We start from the raw sequence: 16,428 nt of genomic DNA, 5'->3' as shown, positions 1-16,428 counted from the left end.
ATATATATATATATACACACACACACACACACACAATTTTTTTTTTTTTTTTTTGAGATGGAGTCTTGCTCTGTTGCCTAGGTTGGAGTGCAGTGGCGCAATCTCGGCTCACTGCAGCCTCTGCCTCCCAGGTTCAAGCAATTCTCCTGCCTCAGCCTCCCGAGTAGTTGGGATTACAGGCACCTGCCACCATGCCCAGCTAATTTTTGTATTTTTAGTGGAGATGGGGTTTTACCATGTTGGTCAGACTGGTCTTGAACTCCTAACCTAGTGATCTGCTCTCCTCAGCCTCCCAAAGTGCTGGGATTATAGGCGTGAGCCACCACGCCCGGCCTCAACATATATGTTTAGGTGACATAAACATTTAGTCCATAGCAATCATCCTGTGAAATGAATGTAAAGAAGGCCGGACGTGATGGCTCATGCCAAGGCAGGCAGATTGCTTGAGTCTAGGAGTTCGAGACCAGCCTGGGCAACATAGCAAAACCCTGTCTCTACAAAAAATACAAAAAGTAGCCAGGTGTGGTGGTCATGCCTGTAATCCCAACTACCTGTGGGGCTGAGATGGGAGGATATCTGGAGCCTGGGAGGTTGAGACTGCAAAGAACCATGATCGCACCACTGCACTCCAGCCTCCTGGGGCAACAGAGCAAGACCCTGTCTCAAAAAAAACAAACAAAAGAAAAAAAAAAGGGAAGGAAAGAAGGAAAGAAAGGACTATAAAGAAAATGTGAGAAAGTTTGAAACCAAAAACTGAAGTATTTCAAACTATTATTATTCCTCAAGGGCAGTAGCTTTTACCAAATAGCATTAATAACTTAGTTACATGTTCTCTTTCTCTGGTCTTCCAACAACATTATTTACTTTTAATATATTTTACTTTTACTTTTAAGTAAAATTTCCTAAATTAAAAGTAACATTTTACTTTTACTTTTTTATTGGCATTTGGATTGAGGCATAGAGTATATTGGGGTACAGGCCATGTTTAATCTGTGACTTTGAAATCTTCCGAAAAAGTGGACATACAAAACATGCCATACAGAAGATTTCTATTTTGCTTTCAAAAGTGTTGCCTTGGGTGGATCACTTGAGGTCAGGAGTTCAAGACCAGCCTGGCCAACATGGTGAAACCCCATCTCTACTAAAAATACCAAAATTAGCCGGGTGTGATAGTGCACACCTGTAGTCCCAGCTACTAGGGAGGTTGAGGCAGGAGAATCGCTTGAACCCAGGAAGCAAAGGTTGTAGTGAGACACGATCGTGCCACTGAACTCCAGCCAGGGCCACAGAGTGAGACTCTGTCTCAAAAAAAAAAAAAGAGAAATATGTTGCTTTTATCCTTTGGGATCATGTGACACTGGTGCCTGTGTGGGACATTACCACACGTCTTGAAATTAGGAAGATCTAAGGTCAACCGAATTATTTGCTTCTCCACCCAGAATGACCCTCTTCTCTTTGCCCCCAGTTGTCTGCAGGCCATGAAACAGACCTTCTGTTAGGCCTGGTCTAAGCAAATCTTGCTTACAAAGGAAGATGGAAGAGGTGATCTCCTTTTGTAACATGTGGGATTGGTGGGGACTACAGGCAATGTAGTCATTCTTAGGACTGGCCATTCTTAGGAAGGGGCACACACATTGAGTGCAGGAGGAGGGGAAGGCCACGTGTCAGGAAATTCTGATCCAAACAGGATGACTGCTTAAGGTGACTATATAAACCCAATCAGAAAAGTTTAATGCTATGTCTCCTTTGAGGCCTTCTCAGTCTTGTAATTAGGTGAAAAGTTATTCTTTTTATTGAAATTGTATCAGCTACCGTCCAGATTCTAGGCTAGTTTTAGGGTTGTTGTTTTTTAAACATTTAAGTTTATTTATTTATTTTTTTTAGAGACAGGGTCTCGCTATGTTGCCCAGGGTGGTCTCAAATTCCTGAGGTTAAGTGATCCCCCTCCCCCAGCCTCCAAAGTGCTGGGATTCCAGACATAAGCCACCCTGCCCAGCCCTCGTTGTATAGTTTAGTTTAGGTTTTTGTTTGTATGCCATTTGTCTGCTTCTTGGAGATGGAAGAATAAGAGTCATTAGTTTACCAGGTCTGAGCAGTGTGATCTTGGTATTGACTAGTGTGGGCTAGTATTGGGCTACAGTATTATATTAATATTTCAGATACTCTTTCAATATTATCACTGTATTTATGACTTTAGATGACTCTTCCCTTTTGTTAACATTTGGTTTGACAGATGCAACTTGAGTTTGGATAAAAGTTTTACATGCTGTGGTAGGCAGCTTTCTAAGACAGATCCCTTTGATCCCCGCCTCCCAGAATTTACATCTTGTGTAATCCTCTCCTCTTGAGTGGAGATTGGACCAAGTAACTTGCTTTTAACGAATCGGGTATGGCAAAAGTGATAGACTGTCACTTCTGAGATTAGGTTATAAAAGTGACTTCCATCTTGCTCTCACTCAACTCTCTCTCATTCTCTTTCACTCTTGCTTGCTTTTGCTAATGAAGCTACCTGCCATGATATGAAGCTGCCCTAAGTAGAAGTCCATGTGGTACAGGACTGAGGATGGCCTCCAGACAATAGGTAGCATTGAACTGAGACCCCCCAGTCCAATGGCCCACGAGAAACTGAATCCTACCAACAACGAAATGAGTGATCTTAGAAGAGCTTCTTTCCCTCATTGAGCCTTGAGATCACTGCAGTTCCAGCCCACACTTTGATTGCAGCCTTGTAGGGGGATCTTTAGCTGGACCACCAGCTAACCTGGGCCCACATTCCTTACCCACAGATACCATGAGATAATAGATGTTTGTTGTTTTAAGCCACTAAATTTTGGCGTAATTTGCTAAGCGGTGAAAGGTAACTAATACACATGCTAAAATTTAGGTACCACATTTGGAAGATTGCACTGGTCACGAGCCCATTTTTAATGATTTATTTTCTTTGCTTTGAGAGCAGAATATAAATATAGTGAGACTGTATTCATTTCCCAAGAAGGTATAGAGAAACAAGAAGCTGGTGTTGAAAGGGAGATTGGGAGGGCAGGAATCTGTAATGAGATGGAATATCTCTGACTTTCAGCCTGCCATTTTCCTTTTCCAATGTGGGAAAGAAAAGTTTTGAAGTTAGAGACTCTTCTATGTCTACTGCAAAAGATGGCAGGCTAAGACTTATTTTTATCCTAAAATACGTTTTACAAATGTATCTGTACCCTCTGTTTATTAGAGCATTATGAACGATTAGGAAAGGAGGAAAGAGGGAAATCTGAAAGAAGATTGAATCTAAAGAGGTTGAAGTGGCATTTCACCCAAAAATGCTGAGAATGACTCTGCAGATCATCTCACCCTCCATGCCTGTAAATGAACATACTTGTCTCCAAAACAGGAAAGCAGAACCATGAACTGTTCCTCCAATGTGCTCGGCAAATGAATACACTGGGCAGTGCTTAGTGATCAGTGAAGTCAGGCAGATGGGGTGTGATTGCCTTACATGTACTGTGTCCTGGATATGGGCATCAAGGAAGGGTTTCATAACAATGAGAAGGAAGAACAATAGGATTGAGGAAGTGGAGATGACACTTCCTCTTCTTTCGAAAGAGCTTTACTCTCTGATCAGCTTTGAATGTTAGTTCTGAGTTGACTGAATTTCCACAGCTGAGGCTGCTTTGAGTAGAATCCTCAAGCTTGGCCTCAGAGTACTATGAGGCTTCTGAATCCAGGAATAAAGAGACCACTCTTGGATTTACTCTCTTTGTATTGCATGTAAGTAACGTCACTTCTTGGCTGATGTGTGAGAGGTAACTGCTTGACAGATCAAGATGGCAAAGCAATGGATACCCTAGCACTCTCCTTAGAGTAGTGAGGTAGGAATTGTGGCTTTGGGGGTGTGATATTCACTCAGCTCTCTGTAATCTGGGAAGCCAGGTGCTAAAGATTCTTTAATTCTGTGAAAGCTTTGAAAGAGGAGAGAGTTGTGTACTCACTCTGCTTTTATGTTTCTTAAATGGGTGTTGTCTTGATAGGTGTTTAGACTGCAGATCACAGGTTTGATTTAGAAAAGCACAATTCAGCATGTATTTGGGTCCTGAGGAGTTCATTTGGGGAAGCGCTCTGGGGCTGCCCTTCTTTGAGAAAGTGTGTTCTTTGCAGGGGAGCTTCCTTTGCATGGAGGCAGCTGGGGGACATTTTACACTTTGATAAAGGTCTCAGGCTTGACAAAATATCTCTGGTATGAAAATGAAAGCTAGGTGTTGTCGGTTCAGAGTCTTTTAGTAAGGGTGTCTGGGGCACTTGATTTTTCTTTGCTGGTGTATATGTGAAAGTATTTAATTATAGGAGTCAGAATTATAACCCACTGAAGCATCTTTGACTACAGCAGTGGGCTTTATTAGTCTTGAGTGGCTTATGTGTTCCTAGTGCTGTCCTTGATAAAGTCTAATTTCTATCCAGTTATTTATTTTATGTAGAAAATAGAAACTGAATGCTGGGCACAATGGCTCACGCCTGTAATCCCAGTACTTTGGGTGACCACGGCAAGAGGATCACTTGAGGTCAGGAGTTTGAGACCAGTCTGGGGGCAAAATAATGAGACCTCATCTCTACAGGAAGAAAAAAAAAAGAAAAAAGAAAAGAAAATAGAAAATAGAAGGCTGGGTGCAGTGGCTCACGCTTGTAATCCCAGCACTTTGGGAGCCCAAGGCGGGTGGATCATCTGAGGTCAGGAGTTCGAGACCAGCCTGGCCAACATGATGAAACCCCATCTCTACTAAAAATACAAAAATGAACTGGGCGTGGAAGCATGCACCTGTAATCCCAGCTACCTGGGAGGCTGAGGCAGGAGAATTGCTTGAACCCGGGAAGCGGAGGTTGCAGTGAGCTGAGACTGCACCACTGCACTCCAGCCTGGGGTGACAGAGCAAGAGTCCATCTCAAAAAAAAAAAAAAAAAAAGAAAGAAAGAAAGAAAACAGAAATGGAAAGAACACACATTTCTTTCTGCTCACATCATGCAAGGAAGAAAAGGGTGTAAGTGTGTATATGTGTTGATGAACTCATTCTTTAATTTACCTTTTAATTTCCTTCCATTCCTCTTTTTATAAATCAAGTGTCTTTTCTGGAGTGGGTCCATGTATGAACTATTTCAGGCAAGCTGTGTTAAGCAAATATACATCATCAGAGTATGGAAATAGGAAGTTCTTTCCTGTGGTAGTTTGCTGTGGCAATAAGAGATAAGAAATTACTTCATCACTATTGCCTGAGACTTTCCTTTTGACTCGTGCATCCTTTTGAACAGCTCACTTCTGCTTTCCACCCAGCTTGGAGGCTCTGCAGTGTGAGCTGATAATTGAAGTACAGGTTAACAATTTGCAAGTAGGTCTAACGTGGCAAATGATGTGTGTGTGTGTGTGTGTGTGTGTGTGTGTGTGTGTGTGAAGAAAAATCCTAAAAAATAAGCTTTTTAGCCTTAAAGAGAATCCTGCAAATAGAGGAGTTACTTGTGCTCCCAAGTGTTCAGAACAGTGCCTGCTCTCAGTAAATATTTGTTGAATGAATGAATAACTGGCATAATTCATAAAATGAATGTGGTAGGAAAGCCATTGCTTTATCTCTGTTACTCAGGCACTTTAAAAAGTGAATGTTAGAAAAGGTCAGCGTGAAGGAGGAGAGGAGAGTATGAAGGTGTGGAGTAAAGAAAGGGTGTGTAGAACAGGGATCAGAAAAATCCCTAGGTCGGTAAAGTGAAAGGGGTGGCAATACATGGTGGTGGAGGTGGAGGTGGAGATAAAGGGGGTGGTGTCGGAAGTGGTGGTCGTAGGGGAGGTGATGGTGGAAGTGACGGTGGAGATGGTAGAGGTGGTTGTGGAGGCAATGGTGGAGGTGGTAATGGAGATGGTAGAAATGGTGATTGGAGTGGTAGAGGTGATGGTGGAAGTGATGGTAGAGATGGTGGAGGTGGTTGTGGAGGAGATGGAGGAGGTGGTGGTGGAGATGGTGGTTGGAGGTGACGGTGGAGGTGATAGATGGTAGAAATGATGGTAGACATGGTGGAGGTGGTTGAGGAAGTGATGGTAGAGGTGATGGTACAGATGGTGGAGATGGTGGTTGGAGGTGATGGTAGTAGAGGTGATGGTGGAGGTAATTATGGGAAAGTCAGTGTAATTTAGCCAAGAGAAAACACAGTTGGGGGGTCAGACATATCTGTTCAAAATCTATATCTCTGAACCTACCAGCTCTATGACCTCTGGACCTATAAAGTGGTGACTATAACATATTGACTTTTTGGGTTGTTGTGTGAGGGTTAAGAATATGATTGTGTTAAATGGCAGTTACCAATATCAGTTTTCAAGTTGCCAGAGCCACGCTTAAAAATGTAATCACTAATTTATCTTTCCTTCTTTATGCTTTGTGTATTTTCTGAATTTTGGAAAGTGAGTTTTTAAAAGAATCATTAATTTAAAATAAATATTATAAGCCTAGTTATCAGAATTGTCGAACACATTGTGGTATATAAAGAAATGTCATCAATAAAATGATATTTATGGAATATTCTTATGATGTAATGCTAAGTCAAAAAAGGAGGAACATAACTTTTTCAACTATGTAAAAATACTGCAGAGAAGCAGGATTTGGGTGAAATGTGTTAAAATGTTAATATATGAATAGTGGGCTTATAGCTCATTGGTTTTTCTTTCTTTGTACTTTGTACTCTATTTTTTTCCCAGATTTTTCATTAGTGGAACATACCTGAACTATTTTAATAATCTGAAAATAAAACAAATGTTGAAAGAAAATAAATAGGCCAGGTGCGGTGGCTCACGCCTGTAATCCCAGGACTTTGGGAGGCCAAGGCAGGCGGATCACCTGAGGTCAGGAGTTCCAAACCAGTCTGGCCAACATGGCGAAACCCTGTTTCTACCACAAATACAAAAATTAGCTGGGCATGGTGGCGGGCGCCTGTAATCCCAGCTACTCGAGAGGCTGAGGCACGAGAATCGCTTGAATCTGGGAGGCGCAGTGAGCTGAGATCACGCAGCTGCCCTCCAGCCTGGGCAATGAGGGAGACTTCATCTCAAAAAAAAAAAAAAAAAAAAAAGAAAAGAAAAAGAAAAAGAAAAGAAATGGACAAAAATTTAACCTTCCTTAAATCTTCCACCAACAGGACAACAAAAGCAATGTTTTAGTGATAGTGTGCTAAAGTTCATGGTTCATTGCAGTCTAAGAAATGACACTTAAAATTGATGTTATTTAGTCTTTATAGGGAAATCCCCTTTGAGAGTAAGGCTGGTGCAGAATCAAGTGTCAACTCTGAAGTGAGAAAAAGGAAACATGGTCCCATTGGGGCTGGCTGGTCTGATTAATTCCTAGAATGACATGAAAATGGGTTATTTTCTCTGGATGACTTATAACTGCGTCTAAACCTGAGTTTGATAATTTCCTAAAAAACACAATAGTCAATTCATCAGTTATTAATTATAAGTTAAATTTAAATCTCCCAGTATAATTGTAATTCGTTTTTTAGGGAATGTTGCCATATCTTTATCATCTTGGTACGCATGGGGAGCGGCCATGAAAACATTTCTGTAGAGTCACAGATTATTTTGTAGTCAAGAATTATCATTCGTGTTATTAGAATCTTGGCCCTGCCATCTCACAGGGCCAGCAGGTCACCATGGAATTCCTTATCAGGGACGTTACCGAAATAAAAATATTTTGGCTTGTAGGCATTGAAAAGAATCTTCTGTCTTTGTCTTAGAATCAATCTTTGTCTTAGAAAGGAGAGATAGTCGGCAGACAAAAAGGCAAAGGGCTGAACAAATGTGAGCAAAGACAGGTCTCCTAGACTGACACAGGGATTGACATAGAAGCAGCTGAAAGGTGAAAAGTGAGCCAGCTTAAACTCAGCCCAAAGTTACTAGAATGTGGATGAGTCTTTCAAAAGAAGTCTGAATAAAAAATGACCAGATCGTCAAGGAAAACTAAGTCAAGTTAGAAATGAAAGAATTAATCAAAGAAACAAAAACCCAGCATCCACTAGGCATTGAAATAGAAACAGCAGCAAGATAGGATTCCCAACAGATTCTATAGCATTTTCTGAATATTTCATATGTGGAGTGCTGAATAAAAAACCAATGACATTACTGAGCACTTGCTAGGTTCTAGACACTGTGATCTGCACTTTTATTTTTACCTCTTAGTTTACATTTACATTTAGTTACATTTACATTTACAATTTCTTTTTTTTTCTTCAACTTTTAAGTTCCAGTGTGCACGTGCAGGATATGCAGGTTTGTTACAGAGGTAAATGTGTGCCATGGTGGTTTGCTGCATAGATCAACTCATCACCTAGGTATTAAGCCCAGCATCCATTAGCTATTCTTCCTGTTGCTCTCCCTCCTCCCCCTGCCTCCACAGGCCTCAGTGTGTGTTGTTCCCCTCCCTGTGTCCATGTATTCTCATTGTTCAGCTCCCACTTGTAAGTGAGAACATGTGGTGTTTGGTTTCCTGTTCCTGCGTTAGTTTGCTCAGGTTAATGGCTTCCAGCTCCATCCATGTCCCGGCAAAGGACATGATCTTGTTCCCTTTTATGCTATTTAAGCCACTTCTTAAAACAGTTCTGGGAAATACTACTATTGTTATCTCCATGAAATTGAAGCTTAGAGAGATAAAGTCCCCTGCCTCAAACCACCACAATAGGCAGGGGAGAGGGATTCAAACCCAGACCTTTGTGTCTCTGAGCCTGTGGTCTAACTACCATTCTACACATTACATGGTTTTCATTTATGTTAAAGGTTTTGTTATGTAAATAGTGATTTGACACCAAGGGTGAGTCTGAGCAGAGCAGATTTGCTCTCTACTTTAAAATCGCCCAAGTGAAATTCTTTTCTATTCCTTAGTGAAGAGATAGTGGAAAGGAGTTGTTCTTTTTTCCAGGAAACTGCCTGTGCCTTGACATGATTGCACATCCGTGATTGTCTTCTTACGCAGTCAGGTGGTACCACGTAGGAAATGCTTCCAACCAGCAGGGAACAAAAGGGGACTGGGGGGACCTCAGAACCATTCCTGGGTAGTTCACAACCACTGTCAAGATACGTGACTGTTCCATCACCACGAAGATCCCTCATGCTGCTCTTTCATAACAATACTCAATCTAATTTTAAAATATTCAATTTCCATTTTGAGTGTCATTGGATCCATATTGATAGGGCCTTCTATTAGGCTCAATTTTTTAGCGGGAACACCACAGATCAAAAGGCTAGGAGACTTGAGTGTCTTGCCCATGGTATATAATAGTTTTGTGCTACAAGCAAGCATTTAATTTCTCCACGCTTGAGTTTTCTCATCTATAAAAGCTGAGATAAAAATATCGAACCAGGCCAGGTGGGGTGGCTGATGCCTATAATCCTAGCACTTCAGGAAGCCGAGGCAGGAGGATCACTTGAGGCCAGAAGTTGAAGACCAGACTGGGCAATAAAGCAAGATCCCATCTCTACAAAAACAAAAAAATGTGGCCAGGTGTGGTGATGTGTGCCTGTAATCCCAGCTACTCAGGAGGCTGAGGCAGAAGGATCTCTTGAGCATAGGAGTTTGAAGCTGCAGTGGGCTATGATTGTGCCACTGCTGTACAGCCTGGGCAATAGAGTGAGACTCTGTCTCTGAAAAAATAAAAAAACTAACCAATTGCTTTGATGTTTGGGCCAAATGAAAGTAAGCGTATATACTTAGAAGAAAACAAAAATATTATAAACCAATAGAGCCCTTCTTGGAAGCTAATACAGGAGGTAAAGAATGAAAGTAATTTTACATTCTAGTAATAAACCCATCTGTATTGCTGGCAAGCACTTCTAGCGGCCAAATTGAACATGACTCATTTCTATGAAGTTAACTTGTGGCATTGGGCCTCAAACAGTAGAGTCACTTCATCATTGAATGGGAGTGAATAAAGACACTCTCAACAATGAGACACATTTACAAAATGAAAATCAGGCTATTGTGAAATCTATGAAAGGATTTCCTTTCGTAAATGGAGTCTAGATAGTGATCCCAGATTATCATGACAATTTGGTTACTTGTTAGATATGGAACATTAGTGTCTATTTGGGGGGGATATTTATTTACCTCAGTTTGTACTGAAATAAAAGTTCAAATGTTCTGAAAATGATGCAATGTGATGGAACTTTGATCCAAATGTAAAATCTAAGGCTGCAATCTAAGTGTACAGCAAGTGGAAACTTCTCAATAAATGGATGTTAGATCATTTTAGTGGTTCATCTATAATTGTTGATCACTTTGATCCATAAATTTAGGCTGGTACCTTCATAAGTACTTTAATAACAGCATAAATAGCCAGGATTTCAAGCATATTCTTGAGTTTCTCTGTGACATAAGAATCTCTTAAATCCCCTTTTCAGCAGAATTTGAATTACCCTAATTCCTATTACATGATTATCCCTAGCAGAACAACATTCTTTTAACAGGTAAATATCATTATAGGAAGCTAATACATTTAATCTATGTAAAACTAAAAATAGCTTTTTTCTCCTCCTCTTAATTGATCCATATTTAATTTTCTTTAGACTTGTTAATTTTATATAATCTTTTTCTAACTATGCAATAGAAATCTGCGACTGGATAGATTTTTTCAAATTTGGACAGGGTAGAAGTTCTTTTTTTTTCCTGACTATTGTGAAGGAAACTGCATTCTTCAGAGTTTTATGCACTGATCTGTAATGCCAGAGAGGAATAGAACATTTAACTACTTATAGGCAAATGTACATATATTAATAGAGACTGAACCTTAGTCTAAAACAGGAAAATAGGCCAGGCACAGTGGCTCACGCCTATAATCCCAGCACTTTGGGAGGCTGAGGTGTGAGGATCACTTGAAATCAGGAATTTGACCCAGCAGTTTGGGAGGCTGAGGTGGAAAGATCTCTTGAGCTCAGGAGTTTGAGATCAGCCCTAGCAACGTATAGCAAGACCTTGTCTGTACTAAAAAAATAAATAAATTAAATTAAATTAATTAAGTGTGGTAGAGCATACTTGTAGTCTCAGCTACTCAGGAGATGGAGGCAGGAGGATCACTTGAGCCTGGGAGATTGAGGTTGCAGTAAGCAATGATCACACCACTGCATTCCTTCCAGGGTGACAGAGAGCGACCCTGTCTCAATAATAATAATAATAATAATAATTAATAATAATATAAAATAATACAAACCTCTGAGAAAGGAAAAAAGATGAAACCAACTCAAAACACTTCCCAGGAACCTTAATTTAACATTATTCACTCCTATAGAATATAATTCTGTGTAAAATTTCACAGTGTATCCAAAGATAAGCTGTACTTATACAAAGTTATGTTTTAAGGAGAAAACCTTTAATTATTTGAAAAACTAAGCAAATGGCTATAAACATGAAAACCATACATTTTAGGCTACTTGTTTATGATTATTCTGTTTGAATAGGACAGACTACAGCACACTATTGGATAAATCTGTAATAGTTTTATGGACTGATGAGAATATATATAATCTCATCAATTTCTTGAACATGTTTGAAGATTCTGCTATTCTAGCAGATTAAATGGTTGTAGCAGGAATGTTGCTGTTTATTCGCTGGGAGTGCAAGTCGTGTGTAACAACTTTGTTCTTTCCACCAATTAAAAGCCTGAAGCAAATAATATTAAAGACCTTATTTTCTGGCTCCTTGTTAAGCCACAAATCCCAACCTCTTTTTCCATCCTGACAAAAAACTGTCAAGCAGTTGTTCTTACTAGCGGTTGTGAATGCTAACCATATAATATGATAAGGACCCACTTACGAATATTCAACATTCACCAAATACTTATTGAGTACCTAATATTTTCCACGTAATGTGCCAGGTATTTCATTACAATTAAATGGACAAGATCACCTTTGAAATTCCCCTGGAACCGTGTGAATTAGTATTGTCTCTCGGTTAGACTCAGTTATAGCCAGTCTATCAAAGAGAAGTGCCTGAACTTGAACTCTCTTGGTCAAATACACTCACAGTTTTCCAGCTAGAGCTGGATTTTACTCTGGAACACAGCTACCAGAGTTTTGTACACTTGGATTTTCAACTTGATTAATCAACTAGAGCAGCTTTTGCGTAGGTAATGGGGACTTGAGGGAGGGACTGTCAGGCACGGTTTGAGCCAGGCACTCGAGTACTATTTAGTTTAATTTTGTGAACACTCACAAACATTCCAAAGTTATGTACAAATTAGTTGCCTTGAGAGGAACGCTGGAGTCCCAGATATTCTGAACTGAGAAGCCAGCACAGGGAGAGAGACACCGAGTCACCAAAACACAGTAAGTGGGCTGAGCAATGAAGGCTCAGCGACTCATGATTGCCTTGAAGTGACTTTGCTTTCAAGTTGGCATTAGCTGTAGTCACAGGGTCCTAGACATGGGGTGTAGTAATTTCCACTGGATTGCATCCTCTTTGTGTTCTGTGCATTGGGAGCAAGTTAGCAAGCGATCCCTCCGTCAATCTCAATGGACTTTAGGCATTGAGCACAAAACCACTGTCTACTCCCTACAAGCTCACGTTTTTTATCATTGTGGAGGTGGCCATTTGCCAATGGATGGATGCTCCTGGCCCATGAAATATTCTAGGCAATGCCTGGAACTTTCTGGACAGTAGGAACCACTGAGGTGAGCCTTAAAGCAAGGCAGAAAATAGAGTCCAAGAGGATCCCTTCTTTCTATAGGTTGGTGCAAAAGTGGTTTTTAATGGCAAAACCTGCAACTACTTTTCCACCAACCTAATAATTGCAGCTCCTCCAACAGGCCGTGCAGGGCTTCCCCAGCCCCACTGGCTGTGTGGCATATGGAGGTAACATGTGCTGTCCTCTTGCTGTCTGCAAGGGATGGTGTTAAAAGCTTTACATTCATCTAATTTTTCAATCAAATGGCTCTAGGAAGTGCTGTTATTATTAACTAGTTCCCTTTTTCTGATGAGAAAACATAGGTTCAGAGAACTTCAAACCTGGCTCAAGGTCACCCAGAAATAATACAGTCAGGGTTCCAACCCCAACAGTTTGACTCTGGGGTCAGAATTTGAGCCTAGGCCTATTTGACCTGAGAGTCCAGTATATAGCTGCCCTGAGGGAATATACTATAATATAAAGAAAAGGATGCTACATAATTTCTTATTTTTGGATAAGGTTGTTTTGTGCTCGTCCACCTTTCTCTCCATTCCTGGAGCTGAGAAGGCGTGTAATCCAACCCCAGTGAGGCCAGAGGAAGCTTGTTTGGGTGAATAATGATTTTAGGAGTGCTCAGCCCAGATTTGCCTGAGCCTTGAGGAAAATCTCATTCCCAAAGACACTTCCAGATCAAAGCTGAGGAGAGTTGGGGTTGAGGGTGTTGGAGCATTTGTTTCTAATAATTTAGATTGAAAAGGGGAAGAAAACAGAGATCAAAACATAGGAAGGCAGAGTTTTGAGAGGATATGCTTGGATAGGGATACAGTCTGGCCACCCACTGTAATCCGAATTGTAATCCCCACATGTTGGGGAAGGGAACTTGTGGGGGGTGATTAGACCATGGGGGCGGTTCCTCATGTTGTTCTCATGATAGTGAGTGAGTTCTCACGAGATCTGATGGTTTTATAAGGGATTTTCCCCTGCTTTGCTCTGCTCTTCTCTCTCAAGCCACTATGTGAAGAAGGACATGTTTGCTTCCCCTTCCACCATGATTGTGTTTCTCGAGGCCTCCATGGCCATGCAGAACTGTGAGTCAATTAAACCTCTTTCCTTTATAAATTACTGAGTCTCAGGTATGTCTTCATAGCAGCATAAGAATGGACTAATACAGATAGTCCATCCATTCTTTCTAATTATTATACAACCAGAAAAAGTTCTTGAATAAAAGAAAAGATAGTATATGCCAAATTAGAAAAAAGGAGGGAAGAAATAATCTCTTTAGGCAAACACTTTGAATTCAACCTCATAGTAAAATGTGTTATCAACTTTCTTGATATCTATAGCTTAAATTTTTTAAAATAATTATTTTTCCTTAGTACATATAGAATGCATTTTATTGCCAATGATACAGACAAGCAAGGAGAAGATAAATACTTTTCATGATCCTATAACCTTGAAATAATTAAAGTTAACATTTTGATGTAAAATCTTCAATGTTTTTGCTTTTTAAAAATGTAAATGTGAGGCCAGGTGCAGTAGCACACACCTGTAATCCCAGCACATTGGGACACTGAGGTGGGCAGAGGGCGTGAGCTCAGGAGTTTGACACCAGCCTGGGAAACATGGTGAAACCCTGTCTCTACCAAAAAGTATACAAAAAATTAGCCAGGCGCAGTGGCACATGCCTGTGGTTTCAGCTACTTGGGAGGCTGAAGCGGGAGGATTGCTTGAGCCTGGGAGGTGGAGGTTGCAGTGAGCCGAGATAGCACCACTACACTGTAACCTGGGTGACAGAGTGAGACCCCATGTCACAAAAAAGTGTATGTTTACAAAAAAAAAGAGATAAAAGTGTATTTTAATAAATTAAAATCATATTCCTAACACATTATATATTTTAGATATAAAAATTTACCATATGGGGTATAGTAGCCAAAGTTTTTGAATGGATAAGTGAAGAGATTTCTTTCTTTATGATAACTGACCATAGGAAAGCTCAGATATTCAGAATTATTAAATACTGTGAAGAATTGACAAATCTGACAAGTTTTCAACCAAAAAATGGTGAGCAGTCATGTGAACCAAAAGAAAGCAGAAGTTAATGAAAGAACAAAAAGTGGTTGAGGCATGTTTGGGGAGGTGTCATAGCAGGTGGCAGCAGCTCTCTTTTGGAGAGTGGATTATTCTCAATTGGCTTGTATTTTTTTGCAATTTTATTTTGGTGCTTCGTGGTCCTGGAGACTAGTAGGGCTCTGATCGCCGTGTGATTTTAAGCTTGTCAATATCATCACACACACAAAATTTTTGAGTTATCTGACTGTAAGAAAGATAATGTCTTAAGCCTAGAATTTCTGTTCAGTCCCTTGAGACATTCATCCCGATTCAGCAAATATTTGTGTAAATTTTCTCTGTATTAGGCATTGTGAAGAATATAAAATAAATATTAGAAAATAATAGTTACTACAAATATCTTACCACTTTACAGTGACAACAAAACACACACATGAAACTAAATTAAACAAAAGAACCGACCGGATACGGTGGCTCATGCCTGTAATCCCAGCACTTTGGGAGGCCAAGGCGGGTGGATCACCTGAGGTCAGGAGTTTGAGACCAGCCTGGGCAACATGGTGAAACCCTGTCTCTACAAAACATATTAAAATTAGAAGGGTGTGATGGCATGCGCCTGTGGTCCCAGCTACATGGGAGGCTGAGGATGGAGGATCGCTTGAACCCAAGAAGAGGAGATTGCGCCACTGCATGCCAGCCTGGGTGACAGAGTGAAACCCTGTCTCAAAAAAGAACAACAAAAAAAGACCCAAAGTGACATGTGATTGTCATGGTGAACAGTGCAGAGAATAAGTATGCTACAAGTTGGAGAGAGCATGATCCAGGAGCCTGTAATGGTGGAGAAAGAAGTTGAATAACAACTTCTGTTGAGAAAAAAAGGGCAAGGTTTCAGGTTGGGGGAGAAGAGAGAGATGACCATGAAAGTCAGTAGGAAAATGTAGGCTCAGAGCTCTCCCCTGGCGCCATCTGTAATGGTACTTGGTATTCGTGCTCCGGCATAGTGAGCACTCCTATACTGGGAAGAATCCTGGACCCCAGGAGGGAAGATCTTTATGCTGCCGGTTGCTAAACCCGTGAACATGGGGTTGTTTTCTTCATGTCTTAGTTTCTCCATTTATGAAATGGGGAGCCTCCTGTCTTTACATGCCCCAAAGTCATTGGGGTTTCTATGAGATAATGTGTGTGAATGAGATTTTTCAGTTGAAAAACAGGATGTAAGTATCTTTGGTGATAATGATTTACTGGATATACAGATGGAAGAAAAGCACGAAACCAGGACATGAAAGGACAGTGAAGTAGTCATGATATGGCTCCGATGAGTGGAGGAACACCAGGGATCTTGACTCATGTGAATGGGATAAAACGACACGGACACACGTGGAGTGGTTTTTAAGGAGCGGAGAATTTAATAGGCAAGAGAGAAGGGAGAAGAAAGAAAGAAGAAGCTCCCCTGTACGCAGACAGAGGGAGGGGGCCTCCAAAGCCAGAAGGGGAGACTTGGAGTGTGGTAGATACCAGCCAGTTTTATGAGGAGGCTAGAGAAGGTGGTGTCTGATTTGCATAGGGCTCAGGGGATTGGTTTGACTAGGCATGTCATTCATGTAGCCTCCAAAAAAACTGGCCCTCCCACCTTAGCCTTTTAATATGCAAATACAGGGCGCCATGATGTTCTACACACGTGGGGATATGTGGGGGTGG

The 16,428-nt window shown here is 40.8% G+C and overlaps 1 protein-coding gene across 5 annotated transcripts in view; it reads left to right on the top strand.

Annotated features, from left to right (window-relative positions):
* The first annotated feature begins 3,612 nt into the window (after positions 1–3,612).
* Positions 3,613–16,428, top strand: part of IPCEF1 (interaction protein for cytohesin exchange factors 1) — a 207,317-nt gene continuing 194,501 nt past the window's right edge. For 2 of the 5 annotated variants that reach the window (XM_055267813.2, XM_055267769.2), the window contains exon 1: positions 4,934–5,366. The gene's annotated coding sequence lies outside the window, so the exon portion shown is untranslated. The other 3 variants (XM_055267777.2, XM_063632873.1, XM_063632863.1) reach the window with 3 other exon arrangements.

Source organism: Symphalangus syndactylus, chromosome 2, assembly GCF_028878055.3.
Source record: "Symphalangus syndactylus isolate Jambi chromosome 2, NHGRI_mSymSyn1-v2.1_pri, whole genome shotgun sequence".
In the NCBI taxonomy this organism is placed as follows: Eukaryota; Metazoa; Chordata; class Mammalia; order Primates; family Hylobatidae; genus Symphalangus; species Symphalangus syndactylus.
This window is presented reverse-complemented; position numbering and strand designations above follow the sequence as displayed.